This window comes from Rattus norvegicus, chromosome 20 (assembly GCF_036323735.1).
Source record: "Rattus norvegicus strain BN/NHsdMcwi chromosome 20, GRCr8, whole genome shotgun sequence".
Taxonomy (NCBI): Eukaryota; Metazoa; Chordata; class Mammalia; order Rodentia; family Muridae; genus Rattus; species Rattus norvegicus.
In genome coordinates, this window is record NC_086038.1 from 44,911,333 (window position 1) to 44,922,673 (window position 11,341).

Genomic DNA, 11,341 nt, shown 5'->3' on the forward strand with positions numbered 1-11,341 from the left:
CGTCCAGTTTGAGTATCATACTGTTAGCAGTTGAAGCACGGCAGTGGCTTGCCCAGTGGCTAGCTTGCCACATAGAAACAAACTCAATATGGAGATTCACATGGAGGGGCTTCAATGCTCATCGCCTGTGAAGCAGAGGAGGGGTGCTACCAGGAGCAGACGTGTCTCGCTGCCAAAAGAGGGGTTTTATTAATAAAACACCTTTAAATGTCATAATCTGTAGATCTCCGGCATTTTTTGAAGAACTCCCATCTATCTATACTATATCTGAATCGGCAACATTCCTCGTTTCTAACGATTCACTGTTTAACCTAGGAATCATATTCCTGTAATTAACTAAACCAGTATCTAACCTGACCGTGAGTTGGGTTGACTGACCACTAACTTGCACTAATTATCCTTAACAGTAGCTTTCAAGGGCTAAGATTTTACACTGCAGTTTTAAGTGAGTTTCATAGGCACAGTACCTTATACAAGAGTTGGAGCAGGTATACTGTATGCTGCAGCAAAAATAAAAAATCTTAAGTTTGTATCAATATACAAAGCCCATGGCAATATAAAAATATTTGGCTTGGTTGATGTTCTTTGGTCTAAGAGTAGATTCAATAATCCAAAACCTTTTATCCTGTTTTCCCTATATCCCCCTTTTTTCTTTTTCATCCCTTCCCTCCTTTCTCCCTAACACCGGATAGGAGAGAAAAGGATAGGAGGAGGGGGGGATGAGGAGGAGGAGGAGGAGGAGGAGGAGGAGGAGGAGGAGGAGGAGGAGAAGGAGGAGAAGGAGAAGGAGAAGGAGAAGGAGAAGGAGAAGGAGAAGGAGAAGGAGAAGGAGAAGGAGAAGGAGGAGAAGGAGAAGGAGAAGGAGAAGGAGAAGGAGAAGGAGAAGGAGAAGGAGAAGGAGAAGGAGAAGAAGAAGAAGAAGAAGAAGAAGAAGAAGAAGAAGAAGAAGAAGAAGAAGAAGAAGAAGAAGAAGAAGAAGAAGAAGAAGAAGAAGAAGGAGATCCTTTCGTCTAACCTCTTATACTTTGTTTCCACTTTCACCAAGGCCATTAACAACTTGTGACCAATCCCCCTTCAATGATGACATCCATCATCCATTGAATGGCCAAAAACCATGCACCCCATTTTTTGGGAACGGGGTATCATTACTCCCTTAAAATTGCTTCCTGCTTACTGGGGGGTGACATTCCCTTTTAGGGCCCCTAAGAAAACTGGGATATGGGCCAGTCTTAAGAAAGGCAGTTGTAACATATGTTGTGCAGTCTCTGTGTGGTATGAAAGTTCAGGGCTTAACCGAAGTCCTGGCTGGAACAGTGTGATGTTACACGATCTAGTTAGCCATCTAGAAATTTTTCTGGATGCAAATGTTTGGGGAAACAGCGACTGGGGCAGTCTGTGAGTCAGAATCACCTGGGCTACCTGTCTTGTCTTCTTTGATGTCTGGTCCTTTATTCTGCAATCATATAAACTTCCAAAGTTGTAATGTACATTTTTGCATTCACACATGTATGGTTGTGCAGTGCGCACAGATTTGTTAAAGATGATGCTCTGCTCTATGCTCAAGCAGGAAAAGGGCATCGAATTTCGTATTCTTTTGGACCGTATAGGCAAACTGTAATATAATTTTTTTTTATCCGTGCCATTTGAAAAGGTGGCATGATAGGTCCTGCGGACTCTGAACCCAACAAGATTTCTTTATTGGCTATGCTTAGCTGAAGTCCTGGCTGGAGACGTTTTCACGTCTCCATCAGTCTCAGAGCTGTTCCCATGCAGAGGGACCCGGATTCGTGTTACCTGTCTTGTCTTTCTTGGCTTCTTCCTTCATGGAAGCGTCTTTCTTCTGGAGCTCTCCCCCACTTAAATCTATTTTTTTTTTTAAATTTTGACGAGATCCATTATTGCATGTAATTTTTAAAAACACGCTACCACCATCCTGGGAGTTCTGCCCTCGCTCTGACCTCTCCCGGCTTGCTTTCCTCCATGTGGCTTAGCCCAGGATCAATGAGTGCAACGTCCCCCAACCCAAGAAATGGGAGCTGCGGTCCCAACTTCACAGTTCCCTTTCCGCTTTTCTTTTGTTCCTCTGAGCTCGCTTCAGAAGTATCATCAGCTTCAATCTGCAGAGGCACTTCTAGGACCGCCATTATCTGTGCTCTCTCAGACTCATCCCTTTCAGAGCTCAAGGCAGAAGCCCCTTGGAGTTCTGAACTTGCTTCTACTGTATGCTGTATGCATATCTGAATTCTCCAAACTCTCTAAGATGAAACACAGACTCTATCGTGTGACATTACTCTGTGGCAGAATCATTAAGCAGAATCTGGATTTTTAGCTCAGTATGTTGTATCTCTATGGGCTGTCATTCTAATTCCTCAAGCCTTTGTGGACTTCTTTCTGGAAATAAACTTTCTGCTTTTGCTGTGGTTAGATTCGTTCATCTCATTAAAGACTCCCTCTGTTCTATGGCCTATAGCTGCGCTCCTTCTTTCAGTCCTCTCCTTCTCTAAGTATTTTTTAAATCCTGATTTTTCTTAAAAAGGATATATAAAATTGTAATCATTACGGGGAGGGGGGCAATTATTTGTATGCTGATTGTAAGTCAAAGTGTCATTTCCCTAATTGGTTCTTTCTTTTTTTTTTTTTTATCATGGTATCTCTTATGACTTTTCTGTTTTCTTTTGTTTTTTTTTTTTTTTTTTTTTTTGGATAACTTTAATTCTCCATTCTTTTCTTTTCTTTTTTTTCTTTTTTTGTTTTCATCTTTATTAATTTGAGTATTTCTTATTTACATTTCAACTGTTATTCCCCTTCCCGGTTTCCAGGCCAACATCCCCCTAGCCCCTGCCCCTCCCCTTCTATATGGCTGTTCCCCTCCCTATCCTCCCCCCATTACCGCCCTCCCCACAACAATCACGTTCACTGGGGGTTCAGTCTTGGCAGGACCAAGGGCTTCCCCTTCCACTGGTGCTCTTACTAGGATATTCATTGCTACCTACGGGGTCAGAGTCCAGGGTCAGTCCATGTATAGTCTTTGGGTAGTGGCTTAGTCCCTGGAAGCTCTGGTTGCTTGGCATTGTTGTTCATAAGGGGTCTTGAGCCCCTTCAAGCTCTTCCAGTCCTTTCTCTGATTCCTTCAACGGGGGTCCTATTCTCAGTTCAGTGGTTTGCTGCTGGCATTCGCCTATGCATTTGCTATATTCTGGGTGTGTCTCTCAGGAGAGATCTACATCCGGTTCCTGTCGGCCTGCACTTCTTTGCTTCATCCATCTTATCTAGTTTGGTGGCTGTATATGTATGGGCCATATGTGGGGCAAGCTCTGAATGGGTTGAACCCCATTTTTAATGGGGTTATTTGTCTCCCTGCAGTCTAACTTCGTGAGTTCTTTGTATATTTTGGATATAAGCCCTCTATCAGTTCTAGGATTGGTAAAGATCTTTTTTTTTTATAGCTTCTTTTTTTTTAAATTTAGAGAATACTTTATTAGTTTTTGTAATCAAACCCACTTAGATAAGACCTTACATATTTAATACAGTGTGTTACCCTGTACAAATGGAAAAAACTTAAGTTCAACATTTCTAGACCAATATGGCTGTTAATTTCTGTACAGTGCCAACTCAACACAGTAAACGGGGATACTTTTTTCCAAAGTTGACAGCACAGCTAACGTTTCAAAAAATTCAAATTATATATCTGTATATATATATTTATATTTATATAAAAAAACCAATAATAGCAGTGTGTTATGCATCAACAGCAGCAACAGCTTTTCCAGGTTCTGCAGTCATCTGAACAAAACTGTAGAGACATCCAGCACACTCCATTAAAAAAAAAAAAAAGTAAAAAAACAAACCCCGAGAACACAGCACAGTTCTGTTACTCTTGTGGTACCTGGCACCATTTTTTTTTAAATTAGCTTCTCAATCATCATCTGGAAAGAAAACATTCTGAGCAACATCATTAAAAACAGCTCTGATAAAGCACGGTGACTACTACGTATCATAAAGCAGGTACAAGCTATTTTACATCCACAGAGGTATGATACAGTACTGTCCTACATCTATAATACTAGAGGATACAATTTAAAAGGCATTATTTGAGACTTGATTCTACTTTTCCAGCAGAGGGCCCAAAGGATGGTGTGACACAGCTTTGTAAAGAAACATACTCTAGACAGGATTTCCTTTCACTAGTGGCACAGTTCTAAGGATTCATTCTCTCCATGAATGTCAGCTAAAACCGTTATTAAAAAAATGAAATATCCCTAGAACAAAACCGTATAACCACCGGATTCACATGAAGATGACCTAGTGGAGACAAGCTGGACCTCACCTTACCAACAAGCTATCAAATCTGTTATGTTTAAACAGTGAGACCTCCAAGGAAGGAGATGCCAAGTAGTGCTTCAAAGCTTCGGACCACAATCAAACACAGCATCCTTTACAACAGAAGCAGAAGCTCATCTGAATATGCTCAAGGATGCTGACATCAACATTTAATCATCTCCTCACTCATCCAGGAAGAAGGGGAGATCAGTTACTACTGTACTTTATTGTGTTCAACCAAATCACCATGTTACAAAAATAGCAAGCTGCCATAATAAAAAATAAGGCTTCTCTATCCAGCACCAGATAGCATCATTTTACTTTCAAGCCTAGAAATTGCACACTTGTATATAAACCAACCGAAGATGAGGATTGAGAGTTCATCTTGGTGGATTTTTCCTTTGATGAATATGAAGTGTCCTTCCTTATCTTTTTTGATGACTTTTAATTGAAAATTGATTTTATTTGATATTAGAATGGCTACTCCAGCTTGCTTCTTCTGACCATTTGCTTGGAAAGTTGTTTTCCAGCCTTTCACTCTGAGGTAGTGTCTGTCTTTGTCTCTGAGGTGTGTTTCCTGTAGGCAGAAGAATGCAGGGTCCTCATTACGTATCCAGTTTGTTAATCTATGTCTTTTTATTGGGGACTTGAGGCCATTGATGTTGAGAGATATTAAGGAATACTGATTATTGCTTCCTGTTATATTCATATTTGGATGTGAGGTTATGTTTGTGTGCTTTTCTTCTCTTTGTTTTGTTGCCAAGATGATTAGTTTCTTGCTTCTTCTAGGGTATAGCTTGCCTCCTTATGTTGGGCTTTACCCTTTATTATCCTTTGTAGTGCTGGATTTGTAGAAAGATATTGTGTAAATTTGGTTTTGTCATGGAATATCTTGGTTTCTCCATCTATGTTAATTGAGAGTTTTGCAGGATACAGTAACCTGGGCTGGCATTTGTGTTCTCTTAGGGTCTGTATGACATCTGTCCAGGATCTTCTGGCCTTCATAGTTTCTGGCAAAAAGTCTGGTGTGATTCTGATAGGTCTGCCTTTATATGTTACTTGACCTTTTTCCCTTACTGCTTTTAATATTCTTTCTTTATTTTGTGCGTTTGATGTTTTGACTATTATGTGACGGGAGGTGTTTCTTTTCTGGTCCAATCTATTTGGAGTTCTGTAGGCTTCTTGTATGCCTATGGGTATCTCTTTTTTTAGGTTAGGGAAGTTTTCTTCTATGATTTTGTTGAAGATATTTACTGGTCCTTTGAGCTGGGAGTCTTTACTCTCTTCTATACCTATTATCCTTAGGTTTGATCGTCTCATTGAGTCCTGGATTTCCTGTATGTTTTGGACCAGTAGCTTTTTCTGCTTTACATTATCTTTGACAGTTGAGTCAATGATTTCTATGGAATCTTCTGCTCCCGAGATTCTCTCTTCCATCTCTTGTATTCTGTTGGTGAAGCTTGTATCTACAGCTCCTTGTCTTTTCTTCTGATTTTCTATGTCCAGGGTTGTTTCCATGTGTTCTTTCTTGATTGCTTCTATTTCCATTTTTAATTCCTTCAACTGTTTGATTGTGTTTTCCTGGAATTCTTTCAGGGATTTTTGCGATTCCTCTCTGTAGCTTCTACTTGTTCTCTAAGGGAGTTCTTTATGTCTTTCTTGAAGTCCTCCAGCATCATGATCAAATATAATTTTGAAACTAGATCTTGCTTTTCTGGTGTGTTTGGATATTCCGTGTTTGTTTTGGTGGGAGAATTGGGCTCCGATGATGCCATGTAGTCTTGGTTTCTGTTGCTTGGGTTCCTGCGCTTGCCTCTCGCCATCAGATTATCTCTAGTGTTACTTTGTTCTGCTATTTCTGATAGTGGCTAGACTGTCCTATAAGCCTGCGTGTCAGGGGTGCTGTAGACCTGTTTTCCTGTTTTCTTTCAGCCAGTTATGGGGACAGAGTGTTCTGCTTTCGGGCGTGTAGTTTTTCCTCTCTACAGGTCTTCAGCTGTTCCTGTGGGCCTGTGTCTTGAGTTCACCAGTCAGGTTTCTTGCAGGGGAAAAGTTGGTCCTACCTGTGGTTCCAAGGCTCAAGTTTGCTCGTGGGGTACTGCCTAAGTCCTCTTCGCTGTGGCAGCAACCGGGAAGATCTGCGCCGCTCTTTCCGGGAGCCTCCGCACACCAGGGCTCCAGATGACACCTGGTGTTCTCCTCTGGCGTCTGGACGTGCACAGAGTGCAGCCTCCCCTGGTCTCCCAGGCGTGTCTGCCTCTCTGAAGGTTCAGCTCTCCCTCCCACGGGATCTGGGTGCAGAAACTGTTTATCCGGTCTGTTTCCTTCAGGTTCCGGCGGTGTCTCAGGCGCAGGGGTCCTGCCGCTCCTGGGCCCTCCCCCACGGGAATCCAGAGGCCCCACACAGTTGCCTCTTGGGCCAGGGATGTGGGCAGGGGTGGGCAGCGCCGGTGGTCTCCTCCGCTCTGCAGCCTCAGGAGTGCCTACCTGATCAGGCGGTGAGGTCTCTCTCCCACGGGGTTTGGGAGCAGAGAGCTGCTGCGGGCCGGGATCCGCGGGTGTGGGACTTCCCGTAAACACAGGAAGTCCCCTAATTGGTTCTTGATTGTATCAATAAAGACGGCGGAAGCCAATCGCTGGGCAAAGAGAAAAAGGTGGCATTTTCTGGGTTCCAGGAGGAAGAAGTGGGGGGGGGGTTGGGGGGGTTGGGGGTGGGCCAGACGTTGGGAGAGGAGCACAAATGACTTAAGGCCTAGGAGTGACTAGAACCTGTGGCAGCCCCCCGCCGCCACAGGATATAGGAGTACTGGTGAGTTGAGAACCATAGATTCTTTGCCCAGCCATTGAGTTACGTAGCTAGTTTTAAAACACTAAAGCAGGCAGCAGAGGAACAGGCATGGTGGAATGGGTGGTATTCTCAGGGGTAGGGGTTGTGTGGGGTAGGGGGGCACAAGCTGTCGGCTGGACAGAGGCTGATCTCAGAGCACAGGGCAAGGAGCAGGCGTGGTTTTATAAATTACACAGATGCCGCCCAACGTGGTAGGCAAGAATCCACTATTGATTTAGGATTCTCGGACGGATCATGCACAGTGATACAAGTCTACGAGTGGGGAGAATCGGTTTCTCGGGGAGCAGAGCAGAGTCACATGGCTCCAGCACATGAAATCTTAAAGGGGCAGAGGGGCAGGTTCATCTCACAAGCTCTAAGGTCCCCTGCTGTGGAAAGAGACAAGATGGCTGCTCTGAGGCAGAGAGCCAGACAGTAAAAGCTGCCTTGTTTCCTACAAGCTGGAGATCATAAGGTAGAATTCTAAGTATGGTCTAATTGTTTTTAAACATAAAAGACAATACAGAGTTTGGCCTGAGCCACGTGGGGAATTCTTCCTTGGTTTGGAGCTAAAGAAGGGACTTTGGGCCCAGAGGCACTGGGAGCCCCTGCTGTGCAAGGACAGGCTGAGCTCTGGGGGAGGCAGGGAAGAAGTGCTCTGCCTCCAACAAGACAACAGGGAGATTGTACGAAATAAATAAATAAATAAATAAATAAATAATGCTTTAGGAAAGTCTTGAGGAAGTCTTGCAGGATAACTCATTTTCTTCGAACGTGGGCTCCACGGGAATTCTGGGTTAAATATCGTGACATGTCAGATTAGAGAAAACCTAAGAAAAAGCCTAAGAATTGGCTCGTAAGTATTTGTTTAGCTTACTTCATTCGTTTTGAATTGTTTTAATTATCAAAAACGGGCGTGGTTTTGAGCGTTGTTACATTATTTCTCTGGGAGGGAAATCAAGCTAACGGTTTTTCTTGTCACTGTCTCAAGGACAGTCTGCTTTGGGAAAAAGGCTCTATCCACTTTTGCATTCACGGTAAAGGAGATCTGGACCCCTTCCAGAGTTCTACGGATCAGACAGGACAGAGGAAGACCCCCTGAAGAACTAGAAAAATTCAAGGGAATCTAACAGGACAGGTAAAGATTGAATCGAAACCATATGGGGCCCAGATGCATTGTGTGTCATTACGTTTTCTTTCCAATCTCTCCTTCCTCTTTAGAATTTTTATTGTCTTATTTCAAACTAAATATTTCTTTCTATGATTTTTTTCTATACTCAGTTTTCAAACTTAATACCTTGCCAGTTCATAAGTAGGGGACTCCTCAATCATACCACAGCTCTGGAAAAATGTTTCTTCTGCCCTCCTGGCATCTGAAGGCTACTCAGGCCAGCAGGAGTCAATGGCAGCTGTCTCGGCCACTTCCGCTTAGTCTAGCTGGCTTTTCCTGCAAGAACCTGAATTGGGCTGTGGTTTTCCCACTGACTGCCTAGCTCTCTCTAGTGTGCTTTTGGACCTTTCTCTGCAACCACAGTGTTTGGCAGAAGCCACGGTGTCCAGCTCATAGAGGCTCTGGAAGAACCGGATTTTCTACTCAATAGGAGTTTTTTAAAAAGGAGCCACCTGCCTTCCACACTGTCTCTCTGAGTAGACAAAAAGGCCAACCTTTGCCAGAGTCCCAAGTATGAAGCAAAGGTATAAAAGATCCTGTCCAGGGAAGAGTAGAACACAGCTGCAAACCCAGGTCACTCCAAGTAGTAGGGATGGTTAGCAGCCAAGGGCTTGGGGACGATCATCTATATAATTGTGTAGATAAGACGTCTAATCTCCTTCAACTTTCCCACTTTAAAAATACCTTTCCCAAAGTCTTATAAATGTGCGGAGTTGAGTTGGAACTGTCTCGTCATTCTTGTCTAAGTGCAAAACAGGGCAAGGGTACCGACCGCAGGCTTTCAGGGGCTGGGCCCTGGAGATTCAGAACAAGGAGCAAACTCCAGTTTCCGCCTGCCGTTCAGAATGTCTCCTTTCTCTTCTGAAACAGGAGTATATATAACCATCTCCATTAGAAAACTTATCAACAATATACATTCTAAGTCCTGTAGCAAGTAACAGTTTCATTGGCGAACCGGTAAGTTTAGAAGTTGTAAAGTTCTTGAGAGAAGCTGGGGGAAAAGAGGGATTGTGCGTGTCGTTTTTATAGCTACGGCGTGAAGTGAAATACTACTCACATTATAGGAACCCAGCATAGGTGCGACACACTTAAAATGTAAAATTTGAAGGTGTTCTTGACCAATTTCTGAAGGAGAGATTTCAAGACTTTTTTAATATAAGAGACAACTAATGACCCAAGAGTCTAAGCTTAATACAAGTATTTGTTATGAATTTATAATTATCAATGATTTATATCATGTGTCACAATAGCCTACTCAAGCGGTTATACGAAGTCATATAAACAGTGAACGCAATCATGTGTAGCTGTAATAAATTCACAAAACCACTCTTCCTCTTCTAAAGAGTTAGGACTCAAATCCAAGACTAGTTTCATGAAGTAGCTGTGGCCCCTCCCAGCTCTCCCAGCATCCCTCAGTACCTGTAGCCCCTCCCAGCGTTTTTCACCCTGACCTTTACCCTAAACCTCCAGGGGTTGGGCTTCTTCTTCCTTCCCCAATCCAATCCCTTAGTAACAGTATTTTCAGCTTGGACCACCTTTCTAAGTCCCCAGTTCTTCTCTTGCTCTCTCTCCTGCTCTCTCCTCTGGAGGTCTGGTTTAGTTTGCCAGCCATGTTCAGCCTGGGCTCTTCCCTCAGCCTGATTTCTCCCTTAAATCTACAGGAGCAGTCATGTCCTCCTCCTTTTATTTCATTGTTTTTTTTCTTTCAAAGAGGAAATAAAGCCACAGTTGGTCAGGTGGAAATAAAATCACAATGCATTAGAGTTCCTGAGCCGGAGGTGAGAAAGCCGCCGAGCCTGGAACTGCTTGTGTTATGGCAGAACTTCCGGCAGCACAATCCACCTTTCTTGCTGCTTGAACAAGCGGCAGTGATGCTGACAGCAAGCAGGACATCTCCTCATCCCAGCTTGTCCTTCGGGGAGAGCGCACAGTAAAATCACCCACACAATGCCAGCCTGTAAATTACACTCTGCCCAGCAGAGGTTCCGGCTGTCTGCGTTCCCAATGGCTCTGGTCCTCAGAGTACACGAGTGAGTGGGCATTTCAGTGAACAGTGCTGGGCACGGGTGGGGTGGGGACACTACAGGGTAACTCTTCAGCAGTTAAAATCCACGGAACCAAACATTAACCCTAGGGACAAAAGGACAGTGCACTCACCTTCTTCCAAGGTCCTTTCTCCTCCCAGAGCTTATGAGCTATGGAGGGTCAGAAGCGGATGTCACTTTGTCCTACTTCAGAATCACTAAACGATTCTCATATCACAGTCCAAAGAAAAGCACTGTATACCCCAGGATAAAACAAACAAGCACTGCGGTATCTAATTTTGACCTAAGAACCCCTGCTTCACCCCACCCCCCCCCACTCCACCCTCACCTCCACCCCACACCCACCCCACTCCCACCCCATCCCACCCCCCACTCCTCCCCCCACCCTGTCCCCACCCCACCCCCACCCCGGAAAAAAATAAATTCTTTCCCCCACCCCACCGTCCTCCGGAAAAAAACTGAAAAGCCTTTCATAAACCTCAACTTACCAAGAGAGCAATTGGTAACTTTTGCTGTACTGAAGATTAATTATGGCCCCGGGGATCATCATTTAAGGGCCTCTGTGTTTCCACCACACAACAATCGCACAAACTCAGAACCTTGGTAATTTTATATTTTCTTCTAAGCACAAGTACCTTCTTACCACATTTTTTTTTAATCACCTCGCTGTTTCTTTTGTTCTCTTGTTATCTGGGTATGGTGGCTCACGCCTGGACTGAAACAAGAGGCCTACCAAGGGTAGCAGCCAATCTGAGTTACCTAGAGAGTACCAGGCCAGCTAGACAGGAAGAGCCTGTAGCTAGCCAGCTAGTTAGATGATAGATAGATAGATAGATAGATAGATAGATAGATAGATAGATAGATAGACAGCTAGAGAAAGACAGGAAGAGCCTGTCCATAGATAGATAGATAGATAGATAGATAGATAGATAGATAGATGATAGATGGGTAGATGATAGATAGATAGATAGATAGATA